Consider the following 13,599-nt stretch of genomic DNA (forward strand, 5'->3'; position numbering starts at 1 on the left):
ATGACCACTGCAGGATACGAGTATGTGTGCCTCGGAATTTCTGCAGGTCAAAATGATAAAAGCTTTCCCTCTGATTTTGGTAAGATAGGAAAAGGAAGAAGACAAGCTGGCACACACGCATTGCCCTTTCCATATCACCACTTGAACTCTTACGACAATGTTACACTGGGAATTAGAGTCCATCTACTATAAACTAATAAATGTTTCCTGTAAGAAAGATTATTTCATTAAAGAATAAGTTACCTTATTTTACTGCCTTACTCTGTGATCTTGGACTATGGATTTTATGCTCAGAAAAGTTTTGTGAAAGAATTTGTCACATTTGTCTGAAAAAAAAAGAGAACATGGTTGTCTTAAGCTCTGCAGGAAGTATTTCACTACCTTTATGCATCTGGCAGTAATCTAGTGAGCCTCACTGTATATCTTTTGAACATGTCACTTTGAATAAGTGAGGTACTGTACCATTTATTCATGCTTGGTTGGACAGTAAATCTCCACAGCTGTCACCTTCTGACCACAGTGGTCATGATGATTTTCTTACTATGGCTAGTATATTTTTTTAACCATTTTCTTCTTAACATTCTTGTTTCAAGTGACAACCTAAGCATCCTCAAGTATTTATTGGAATGACCAGCATTTCAGGTAAAACTATTTTTTATATATATATATATATATTTGAGTATCTAGAATTCTTAGATATGATGACGGTTTTGGATTAAAGTAACGTTGATTTAGAAATGTTTCTATTTGGTTTAGCTTCCTATTTGTATTTATTTGTATTGGTAGAACACTGTGCTAGATGCTGAATGCCAAGAGCCAACTCCTGCCAAGCACCAGAAGGGGAGGAGGCCAAATCAAGCCTGTTGCCTTTGAAAGGCTGCCGTTGAGGGAGGTCTCCAGGGACTGTAAAAAGGACGATTTTATGCCTGTCTTCAAAAATGGCAAGAAAGAGGGTCCAGGCCCATGCAAACAAGTAGGTGATTGGGATTGGCCAGCACGGGTTTACAAATGGCGAAATCGTGCCTGAGCAGCCTGAGAGGTGCCTGTGATGAGATGGCTGCCTGTGCAGACAAGGGGGAGCAACGGGTGCCCTTACCTTGACGTCAGGAGGGCTTTTGACACCGTCTCTCCCTCGTAGGGCCCCGGCAGGCAAACGGGGGGCAGCGTGGACGGGGTGGGTGGCTGGGCCACCAAGCTCCAAGCCTCGGGCAGCCATTGGCAGTCTGCGGCAGTCAGTTGCGGGCCGTTCCTCGGGTCGGGGACGGGTAACGTCCTCGCCGGTGACCCGTGCCGTGGGATGGAGAGCGCTTGGCAAGCGTGCGGGTTTTAACACCGAGTAAGGGGGCCTGCTTTTCCAGGCGCTATGCCGGGGGGGCAAGGCTGAGACGTGGCTCGGCAGGGACCTGGTGGGGTTCAGCCGAAGGCCAGGCCCTGCATCGGGAAGGAGCCACCCCGTGAGGTACTGCAGCCCGGGCCCACTCACCAGAAAGCAGCTTTGCAGGAAGGGGCCCGGGGGAGCCGGGGGACACCCACAGTTTGTGGAGGACAGGTTGAACACAAGTCTGCAGTGCGCCCTTGTGGCAGCTGGGCCTAACTGAATACTGTGCTGCGTTAGCCGAACCGTGGCCCGCGGGTTAAGGGACGCGGTGAAAAGCCCTCTCTTCGGCGCTTTTGAAGCTGCACCTGGAGTAAAAGTGTCCAGCCTGGGGCCTCCGGTACCAGGGAGAGATTTTGAGAAATTGGAGCTAGCCGGAGAGAAGGCCCCAAAGGTGGTTAGGAAATGAGCGTGTTGTGTTCGGGAAAGTGCGATGGGTTTGTTGACCCTGGAGAAGGCTGTGGCAGTTCTGGCCACTGTCCTCAAGGGTCTGACGTGTGGTCACAGGGAACGGAGGTGGACGTTCCTCAGAGAATCCCCAGGAGAGGATGAGAGGAGACAGCAGGAAGCTGCAGGAAAGAACATTCTGACTACACGTAAGAAAGGTTTTGCAGTAAAAGTGGGTGAGCCCCCGAGCTGTTATTGCGATATGCACCCTTGGGAAAGCTCTCGTATGCCACCAAATGAGCAACCTGATCCAACTCCGAATGCTGTGAGCAGGAGGCTGGACTAGGTGACCTCCAGAAGACCTGCCATCTTAAATGAGTCAGTAATTCTAAAAGATAAAAAGGTTTTCTGCTGAAAAATCAAAATTAACCATTGTGTTACAGGGCATTTAGAAGATGAAGGAAACTTTGCAGCACTAAATACTGACTGATCATTCACAACATGGTGGGCACCTGCTATGAAAGCCTGAAAAAAATGAAGACAAGCATCTTACCTGTAATAGGCTGAAGAAAGGGAACTAAAAGGAGGATGTACCTGGAAAGGTGAGAGAGTCAAAGTCACAGGAAGGAGAAATTATTTGTACTGCAATATTGGGAATGGATTTGGGAGGGGCTGAGGTTGTATTTTTCAGGCCAAAAAAGGACTTTGCGGTAATTGGAATGTGATGTGTTCCAGGCTTTGGTGAGTTTTGCAAAAACAAGCAAGTTCTCACAAAGTTAATTGTTTAGATTATCTGAAACCTTTTGACCAGTTCAATGGCTGAAAAACTTCTTGCCAATCTTGCTCACATCCTGTGTTCACAGCCAAGCAACTTCTATTAGTGCATCAAGGACCACAGCCGATACCTGTTCTGCATTGGTCTCTGGGTACATGTGTTTTGGAGCGATGGACTGTTTGGGGTTTGAATTGCATATTTTTTCTGCACCCTATCAGACTTAAAAAGGAAAGATCAATACAACAATTGGTCATATTTTTTAGACAAGTAGCATGGACTGTTTAAGGGAAATGTTGGTGATACAGTAAGGCAGCAGCAAGAGGGTGGATGGTAATAGGAAAAAAATATTCTGTGCAACAGACAGTAACGCTACTGCTACCTGATTCTGATGAACATCCACTGGTTTATGCAGGTAAGATGCTGACTGAAAAAAGGGCACCTGCTATCTCAGAAGCAGGATTAGGTAAGGTGGAGACAGATTTCTGTGTCTGGAGAACTGGCCAGCAAAATCCACAGAACATAGATGTGCTATCAGACATAAATCCACTACATAAAATTTTTCACTCTGAAAACAAATTCAGATCTATACAACCATACAAACAAGAATTACTCCTTCCCTCCCCCCCCCCCCCCCCCCTTGAAATAAAGGTAGGCAAAGTATTGTGATTTTATTGTGCAAGTCAAATGAAAACGGAACAAAACTGAAAGGTGGTGTTCGCACCATGGCAACAATTTTTCACTGACTGTTAAAAAGTATTTGAGTGCCTCTACTATTTTTCTCAATTCCATGAGATGTAAAGAGAAAGGGATGTTGAGGACTTAGGTGGAACTGAAGAAACAGTAGTAAAACATGTTCCATCAGCATAAAACATTGTAATGTGTTGTGTGAAGGGACAGAATCAGGTCAGTCCCTTTCCAGGAGACTGGGTAGGTGTAGGTGTAGGCGTCTGCAGTGCTTTTGTTAGTTCAGGAACCACTTAGAAAGAGGAGACGGCTTTCTCTTGCATGGAAGACCTAAGGCACCCTGGAGGAAAGGGGTGCCTTTCCCATCAGATGGACTGAGGAGAGGAACAGACATAGCCAGACTTGCAACCATGAAATACAGGCAGCACAAGTGCCAGGATGGCCATGTCTAGCCCCGTGAAGCAGGTTGCATCAGGAAAGGGACTGACATGTTTAGGTCAGTCTTACATGAAAGCATTTGACTGTAGTCATGCTGAAAACCACGGGAGGTGTTAGCAACTGTGAGCTATTTTCCGAGGCTAGGAGCAGCAACAGCACACAGGCATCTTTTTCAAAGACTGCAGTTTACACTTTAGATATATGATGTAATTGCAGCAGATTTAAATGCCCAACATGCGCAGCAGCCAGTTAGTACTGCCAGAGTACTAAATCTCAGCCACAGCTTTCAAGATACTTCAGGCAATGAGCACCCTCTCTGGTGCTCCAGACCCAAACACGGCTCTTGTCCACCAAGGGAAATTTCCATTTTGTTTCCCCAGGATTTTGTGTTTCCTTCAGGAGGCCTCTCGCTCATAAAAAGATATGATTTTTGGTTAAGCCTTCTCCCCAGAGCCATCCACCCAAGTTACTTTTCCACTTAGACACTTCCTCTCCTCCAGCTGTAAGAGGGAGGTTTTTCCCACTGCTCAAGGATTGATTTCTGCCAGCCAAGCTCTTGCCATTCCATGTCTGAACCTATCACAGCATCATCCTGCCTTGGCCTCTGATTATATCAGCTGACTGTTTGATCCTCTCTCTAGCTCCTTTCTTGGTCACATCAGACATGCCACTTGTTTCTCTAGCCCTCTATCAGCCTCTTAAGTATCAGTTCTCATAGCCTGTCAAGATGTCACCTCCCTCCTCCATCTCCTGAGTGGTCTGTCTTCATTTTCCAGCAAGTGCCAGTGAGATTTATCTATTCTGCCCTTGAACTTGAAAGCAGCTCCCTGAATTATAAAGTCACCTAACAGTCCACCTTCAATATCTTCCCTAAAGCTCACTTACAGCAGCAAAAACCCACCTCCCAACTCTCCCCCCCAAAAGAACCACCACCACAACACCTGCAGGGAGAGTAAAACTGGCAGGAGATTTTGTGATGTCAGATTTTAGCACATAAGAAGAGCTAAGAATAGGGGACAACGTAACCATGACCCCTTTCATTTTATCTGTCTAAGCTCTGTCAGCCTTGACTGTGCTAAGCACATTTTCTGGCAGATCTGACGCTTGCCTTAGAAGGGTCAGTGATGCCTGCAAACCCTTCTTTTTCGGGATATATTATCTCCTCAGGAAGGCAGGTGGTAGCTTCATTCAAAACTAATTTTCATGTTCAACTGTGCCAAATCAGGTTTTCACATGCAATTTGAATTTTAAAATGTTCTCTAACATTTTCTGCAATGAAAAATGGATCTTCACTGCCTGACTTCACTGGAGGTGCTCTGAGGCTCTCATGGTCAAATAGCTTGAGTCTACCCATCACCAAACAGGGCAAAGGACATAGTGGGGGTTTGGTTTGTGTAAGAGCAAATACACTGGCTCCATCCTTGCTTTTTCTTGTCTGTGTAACTCCTGATGGGACCAGATAGAGGTGTGCTCCTGTTCTGAACACAGTCCACCCACCCCACAAAACAGCGCTGTTTGCAGCGTAGCCTCAGTATGCTTATAATGCGTGCTGGATTTTAATTTCCTTTCCTGCTGAATATCTGACATGCATCAGAGGGACAAGAGATCTGTCTCCTGTTGTCTATCTGCCCCTGAGTCCAGGGCTACAGTAATAGCCTTCCATATCTTGAAACATTAATCCTCTGAAGTGCCTCGCTCCTTCCCTGGGACAGAGATGCGTTTCCTGCATCTCAGCTTCCTGTCTCCCTCCCCCACTGGAGAGGCAATCAAAGTTCATGGAGAAAAACCCTCCAGTATGAGATTTACCTGTGACTTCCACAGGTGTTTGCTGGTGAATTATTCAGCCCCCAAGAAAAGGGAGAAGGGGACAGGAACACAATGTCTATCTGACACTAGTTTGGACTTCATTAGTGAATGCTTTTCACCTGTGACAGCTACCAAACCATAAATCCCAGATTCCAGTGCCATTGCTGATGCTAAACAGACTCCAGTTATAGTCTCCCTCATCTCTTCTACCCATCTTTGGAATACATAAGGAGTGGGGGGACCATGCAAGCACAGATACTTTCTACCACCTGAGCCCTTTGTGGTGCCAGACCTGGCACCAGTCTCGTAAATCAGCTTCAGTGGTTGCTCTCTGTAAATGATTTAGTGCAGGAGATACTGATTAGTGGTAGCAAAGGCACCAGAACTGTTCAAATGTGGAGGGTGATATGAATTACATCCACATTTTCAAATGCAAAAGTTAATTTTTGAAGTTATGACTTGCTGTTCCCTCTCTGGGACTGAATGCTGGGAATGTGCTGGTGCCTTCTAAATCATCAGACCTGGCCTGCTCTGCAGTCCCCTGTCATGGGAAAAAAAGCATTAAAAAGTTTTAGCCTCTTCCTGAAAATACTTAACTCCTTACATATGTTGCCTGCCATTATTTACATCTATTTTTAAAGGGAATTAATGGAAACATGAGAAATTTTATATTTAAATTTGCATCCTGTAGTGACTGCTTGCCGTGTGCCAGGATGAAGCTCCACTGATACAGTGAGGAGGCAGCAAGATGAGAGTGGGCGAGATGGCCCGCAAGAGGAAAGGGAGCTCTCACTGCACCAGGATTGTGTGTGAGCTACTAAGAGATACAACGCACTCACAGGCATTTAAGGAGGAAAACATGTTTATGAATGTCATGTTTTCAGACTATCAGTTTTCATTTTACATTGTGAGTGAGCAAGAATTCAGTTCTGGTTTGAAGTGCACTTCTGTGTTGTCACTTAAAGAGTATATAACTAAAGACTTAAACTAAAAAGCTTTTTGATAGATGCTTGATAGATCTTATTAAGTGGGCCATTAAGGAGAGGATTCTACTCAGTGCCAGGAATTTCACCTGGCTACTCTAACCCATTCTACTGGTATCTCTCTTTCTGTGCACCATGGCTTGACCACCTACAAAATATATTTGCACAGTAAAAGCCTTAAAACTTTTTTCATTTTTTTTTCCCTAGGGCTACAATTTTAACTGCCAAATTTTATTCTGTGATTTGAAAAAGCTCTGATGTGCAATAAGTTCAGAAGTTCTATTCATTTTCCACAAGGTACATTTACATTTACTGTCAATGTCTCTAGAGTTGGCAAATGTTCCAAGTCAAGAAGTTACCAGAAAGCAATGAAGAAACTTGGATGGTGATGGTTATTTCTTTCTATTCATATGCTCATTGCATGTGTTTACACTAAAGTAGACATTCAGCTCCATACTCCTGTAATGATGTAGAACATTGATAATTAAGGTACAACTTTAGTAAAACTTATCAGATATTTCCAATATTTCAGTAAAAATGCTGTTGAACACCAAAAGAAATTTTCTTCCTGGCATGAGAGAGAAAGGAAGTCTCTCATCCTGATTCATTGGCATTGTTTGGCCTTGGCATAAGGAAGAAACACAAAATGCTATTGCATCCTGTTCCTCAGGAGGCAGTGATAGGGAACTTGAGATCACTGGCAAAATGTTGCCTTCTCAACATATTAGTATGGGTATAAAGAAGAAATACCTTTGCTTTTTTGCCTCATGTTCTTAGTCTGATTTTGAAACCTGTTCATGAGGCTTAAATTACATGATGTTGTTTGGATGCTGTCTTCCACTGCTAATGCAAATACCAAGAGCACTGATTAAGTTTGAATGGGGTGACTGGTCATATTCTTCAATGTATCAAATAGGAATAACATTTAAGTGGTTACAACACAGAATTTAAATACAGTATATCTGCTTTACAAACAGTAATGCTCCCAAGACTATATCAGCATGACCAGACATCCTTTAAAACATCCCATGTGGAAAATTTATTCCTGCCTTGATCACATCTTAAAGTATCTGATTCTTCCAAAATACATGTAGAGGTTTTCAGAGAATAAGGTCAATAGAAATGGACTCCAGAGAGCAAATAGGGTTTCTTTTAAGAAGATATGAATCAAAAATTTGCAATCATCCTTTTTAATTTTAGAAATATATTCTACTACATTGTCAAAAGAATTGTCTTTTCTCATCATGACAGATAGAGAAGATAAAAATCATCAAAATTTTTTTGCTTAGTATTTGGAAGACTGATAGCAGTGACTGTTCCCACCTTTTGTCAAAGCTTGGCTGCATGCTTTCAACAAGCAGTTCACACAACGATGCATTTCAACAGATCACCCACTTGCTTTCTAGTTTCATTTAAAATAAGAAAATTTTCAATTCTGTGAGTGTCTTTTTCACACACAGTTGAGACAAAGAGAGTTTTTTATATTGCCTGCTGATGAAAAGAAACACCAGGACCTTAAAAACAGCTAGTGATTCTTTGAAAAGGGGAAAACACGGGCAGTTCTACCAGGACTGAATCAAAGCAGCCTGTGAAACAGGGAAATTAGCCTCTCGCCCATTATCTGTTATTAAAAGGAAGAACTAAGAAAGAAAAATGGACATCACACTGCAGTTCTTTTCTTTGCCTTATAACGGCAAGGAGGAAGGGGTGACACCATTTCAACCAGCCGAGTGCCCTGGCCATATTTTTTTAAAATCTTGAATGCTTGGCTTCTCTGATCTCTGGCACTTATTCTGCAGCTTGTGACTCTGCAGCCAGCCCATGGACAGGGCTGCCTTGTCATTGTAGGGGACCTGGAGCCATGTATAAGCTGATCTCTAGGAAGTATGTACAGGTATTGTAAAGAGAAAAATCCAGTTTTCAAAGTTATTTGTATCTGACATATCTAATAGCAGTAGACCAGTCTGACTCATTTTCTTATTCATGTGTCCAGTTAAGAAGGTATGATATTTGGTCTGCATATACTACTGGTGGAGGGATACCCCCCCCCCCCCCCCCCGCCTTTTGCTGGGAAGGATCTTCTTATTTCTAGCAGCATTAAAATAAATAAACAAACAAAATGCTTCTACTGTATCGGAACTCTGTATTTTCAGAGTTAAATCTTGGAATAAGCAGACTCTGACCAGAGTCTCTTTAGAGGGTAAAGAAGCCAAAAAATTACCACCACCACTCCCTAGCAGAAATGCATTTCTTCTTGGCACTGACTGAAAGTAGAGAGGTTAAATATATACCTCCAATGAAATCTCTCTGTAGGCATTGTAAAGGAATTGAGAGCTGATGCCAAGTATATCTGAAGTTCCCACAGAGTCTTCATGGCAGGAGGACAACAACAGACCCCAAGAAAAGCTTGTCACACCTGGAACAGCTGAATATAGGTTTATAATAGGAATAGTTCAGTCTGCTAAGAAGCTTTCAGACTGATTTTTAAAAAAAGAAGAAAGAAAAGGAAAAAAAGAGATGATTTACTGAGAGCCTGAGAGCTTCACATTGATCATATGCGTGTTGGTTTTCCTTTTTTTTTTTTTTTTTAAAATGTATTTTAATGTACTGAAAATAATCTTTAGTATTCTCAAGATGCAGCTAAATTAGAAGAAATCTTAAAGAGTTTTAATTAGCTAGAACTTGAATTTGTAATTAATTGTATTTTCAAAGATTCCTCCCATACGTTTGTTGATCTGCACAATGCCTGCTCTTGGAGACACAGCCTTGGCTGCGACAAGAAGCCTAGTGACTGAGGTACACAGCTCGGTTCCACGCTCTGACGTGGCCCCTGTCCTCCTTTGCTTGGTCTCCCATTGAAGGAAAAATAGAGCAGACAAAAGTGTCACAGAATTTCTGCATAAAAGAGTTTCATCTAAGGAATTTCCTTTCTTTCCTTCACTAACCCAGGAACAAAGGAAACAGGAAAGAACTGCTCCCCTAAAATCTGTAAGTCTCTGTTGAGCAGTATCCTTGCAGGAACCTCCATGAAGTCAACCCCACTGCAGCTGTCTCACCAGCTGTGCTCCTCCCATAGGCATGCCTGTTGGAAAGAAAAACAAGGATCTTTACATTAGAAATTCTGACTTGATATGCAGATGAAGACTAACAGTCTGTGATTCTTTCTGATGCTTCATGCTACCTTGAAATGCAAAACTTCAGGAAGAAAAGTGTAATTCTCTTGGCTACCAGTTGAGTTGGCACTAGGGATATTTGATTTATGCTGCATCTCAGAGTAAAGGAAGTAATGCAGATAGATGGATTTTCTTTTGGCCAGCTGCTGTTATTCTAAGATGAGTACAGTTGAACTTGCAAATAGCTTTCTTTTTTCTTTTAAGAACTACAGCTTTAAGTTGCAGAGGTTCTGCATGTCTGTAAAACTGAGTCTACCAAGGCCCTGTTTAAAGTATATCGCATATGCTTCACCCTCAAAGAATGGTTTTCTTAGGAGAACCAGCTGTACCAACATTGCTTCCCTAAAACCACAGATTAATCAGAAATATACCATTAAAAGAAAAAAGATACTTTTCTAAAGTACTTTCCAAATTACTTTCCTAAAGTAATTAGATTACTTCAGAGTTTACTGTTACAAGTCAATAAAATTGTTCGCCACAGAACCTAACAAGACATTTTAAAAATACAGTATACAATAAAATTTTACTTCTTGTAGAGAAACATTAAAAACTTAATATTAGCTGACATTTATCATGCTATAATAAAAATACTAGTGATCCTTTTTTACAGGCAAATACTTTTATACTTAATTAGTCAGAACCCATAAACTAAAAAGAAAAAAAAAGCCCAAAGCCAAAGATGCAAATCCTTAAATCTGGAATTATAGATCTTAATCTAGAACCAAACTACACTGGGCTAAGATCCCTGAACAACGGAGATGCATATACCATGATGCAGTTAGAAAATCTTTATACTTCATAGTACTACAAAATTCTGTTGAAAATGTTCTGCTAAATGAAATTATTGCAGTTTGAAAAAAATTGATGGAAGCCCAAAGCACCTCCAGCTGGAGAACCAAAAGGCCAAAGAACCTCTCTAACTGGATTATTATAGATTTTCTACAGAAATTCAAAACATAACTCAGAGTTGATGATTGAAGAGGACTAAAATTTGAAGCAAGTTGAACATTTTGAGTTTCACCCTGGATTGGAGTTTTCCCTAGAGCCAGCATACTAGAAAGGTGCAGACCAGTTGAAATGGTACCACATGGATTGCAAAGGTCAGTCACCCACAGCAGATCACATCTAACACAGCAACTCCTGTGTGGCAGCAGAAGTACCCTTGGGAAGCAACCTATGATCCCCCTGTCAAGTCCTGACCTTGAGTGCCTGCCTGTGCAGGAAGGAAGCAGGTACTTGTCCATTTCAGCTACAACCTTTTGAATGATCCAGAACCCTTGGGGTTACCCCTAGGCAATTCCTGCCCCTTGCCTTCTTGGGCCCAACTAATAAGTGAGTCAAAGAGGATGTAAATGGGTACATACCTCTCAGTACATATGCTATATGCCAATTTACTCATTAGCCAGTATGTAATTACAACTAATTTCACATCACTTCTGAACTTGGTCCATTAAGAAAACTTAAATTAGTATAACTTGTGTTCTGAGTCAGCAACAATCTGACCTTAAATGAACTGAATGTGAAATTGCCCAGTGATTGATTTTTCAATTTAATTATTTTTTCTTTAGAAGTTAAATTTAAACATGGAACTTTGCAGTCTACTGAATCTAGGTCAAATAGATGGGATATTAATAATAACCCATCCTGTGTGGGGTTATATTTAACAGTAAATTCAGTTTGTGGAATTCTTTGAAGCCTGAGTTTCATTTAAGTAGCCATCTCACACAAGACAAAGGCATAGGCCAGAGTTTCCCAGACTTCTATACATACTCGAAACTGACCCAGGACTCTTCCTCCCTGGTGTGCTTCCCTCATCTGTACCGATTCTGGGCATCACGGGTGCAGAAAGCAGTAGAGGGTTTCTAGACTGAGATTCTCCTTATCCTTGTTTAATCAGTTTTCTTTCTACCCTCACAGAAAGGAAGTGAAGGAGGCTTTGGTCTCTGTCTCACATAAGAATAACTGAAGTAAAGACATAGGGTTGTTTCCCTCGGATCCCACAAGGAAGCAGGATCCTGTGCAGACCCAGTCAGAAGCTGGCTGAACTAAAAGGCCGTTGGGTAGGATCCAGTCCAGGTAAACCACCTCGAAAGGTAAAAATCCAAAAACTAGGCCTTGCAGGAATGATAGATAAGTGCAAATGTTTTGGCTTGTGTGAGATGAAACAAAATAACAAACTTGAAAATATGTAATTTATTTGTGTATTGGAGCTGATTTGCTTTTCTGAAAGATACTGGAAGCTTTGGTGACACTGGTCTTTTTCACTGCAATGTGCTCTCTGTAATTTGCTAATAGATGATATTTAAGAAAATGAAGGGGTGAATCTCTCCCTGTGTTTGGCTCTTGTGAGTCACCTGGCTGGTGCCAGACAAACTGAAACCATCTGGGCAGAGCCGGCAGCGACCAGCTGAAGGGCTCTGCCAGCACAACGCAACCCATGGGTCCACCACGGCGGCCGACCTGCAGGCTCTGCCGGCCGTGTCTGGCAGCCGCTTGTTGTACCGCCTTGGCACACCTTTGGCTGGGTTGACTTTGCCCCCATGCACACCCCAAATCCTACAGTGCCTGGCCCTCTGTGCAATTTCAGGGCAGGTTTATTTCTGCATTTGACAGATAATGTTTTTTGTATCAGGGATCTGATTAACAGCCCTGGTGAATGCCTGTAATTTACTCAAGCTTCCGACCCAGATGATTTAAAAAAAAAAAAAAAATCCCCTATGCAGTAAATGCATGTAGAAATGGAGAGCTGAACAAGTGACAGCATACAGAAATGAGCAGTTTAGACTGTGATAGGTAGAAACAGCATTTAATGTTTTTTGTTTAAAAAGTAAAAATTGGAGGAGGGAGAGATGGAGGGCAAAGACAAAGAGTTACATTTACTTTGAAAAAGAAACTGATTCACAATCTACCAGAACAGGGTGGGAGGAACATCACATGCTTTTTAAGTGAAACCTGGGAATAAATGTGTATGTATGTCCTCTCTGATGCCGCATCAATTCATGCTTTTTTTCATCTTGTAGAAGTTGTGTAATTGGGAGCTCCGATGGGTGAAAAGCCAGGAAGGCCTGTCTCAAGGAGAAATACTTTTTCCAGGCGTGCTGATGAGCACTGTAAATCCGGGCAGACTTTAGAATAACTCGTAACAAAACCAAAGGTAAGCTGATGTCAACCACCTGCAGTGCAAACGTTTGGAGCGTGCTCTTTGCATCTTGTTGCTGTACTGCAAAAGTCTAGCTAAACACAGAAAGGCACGGGGAAATCAGAAGTGTGGCCTCTTACTACTATGTCGATTTATTGGCAGCTAATGAGAATTTATCTTCTCCCCTCCGAAATTCCCAAATCTTTCAGGGAGAGCTGGGGTGATGGGGTGCCTTCTATGACACCTAGTGGCAAATTTGGAATAATGCGCCACAAATAGAAGGCACATATGGGTGAAATCAGTTACTGAAACTAAAGGAAAAACAGATCCAAGGGGAGCATGATGTGAAATAGAGGCTGAGAGCAAGAAGTGGAAAATAATATGTTATGAATGAAGTGAAGAAGCTTAACAACATTATTTTAAGAAGCAAAACCAGCTCTGATAAATGTATTGCATATCTTTATAAAGTGTTCCATACAAAGGAGCTATAATGGGCTCTACGGGATCAGTTACTGTCTATTTAAAAACAACTGTAAACAGCAATAAGATAAGATTAATTAGTTTAGTTCAGTAAAGTTGTCTCCTTGGATACCATTCAAGTGACTTCCACCATTGTTCACGTGAAATAACTGGGAATACGAGCTTTGGGATAATAAACGTAATGTTCCAGATGAACGTTTGTCAAGTGAATTTGACATAGAAAAACCTCTTTTCAGAGCAGAAGCTTTGAGTTTTGCCTTTAAACACCTTGCAGTGGGCAAGGGGAAGGGGGCAGAGGAGGGAGCCTGCCCAGGGCAGCAGTCTCCAGCCAGCACTGTCTGGGACCTGCCGCAGCAACA

This window comes from Accipiter gentilis, chromosome 1, assembly GCF_929443795.1.
Source record: "Accipiter gentilis chromosome 1, bAccGen1.1, whole genome shotgun sequence".
NCBI classification, from domain to species: domain Eukaryota; kingdom Metazoa; phylum Chordata; class Aves; order Accipitriformes; family Accipitridae; genus Astur; species Astur gentilis.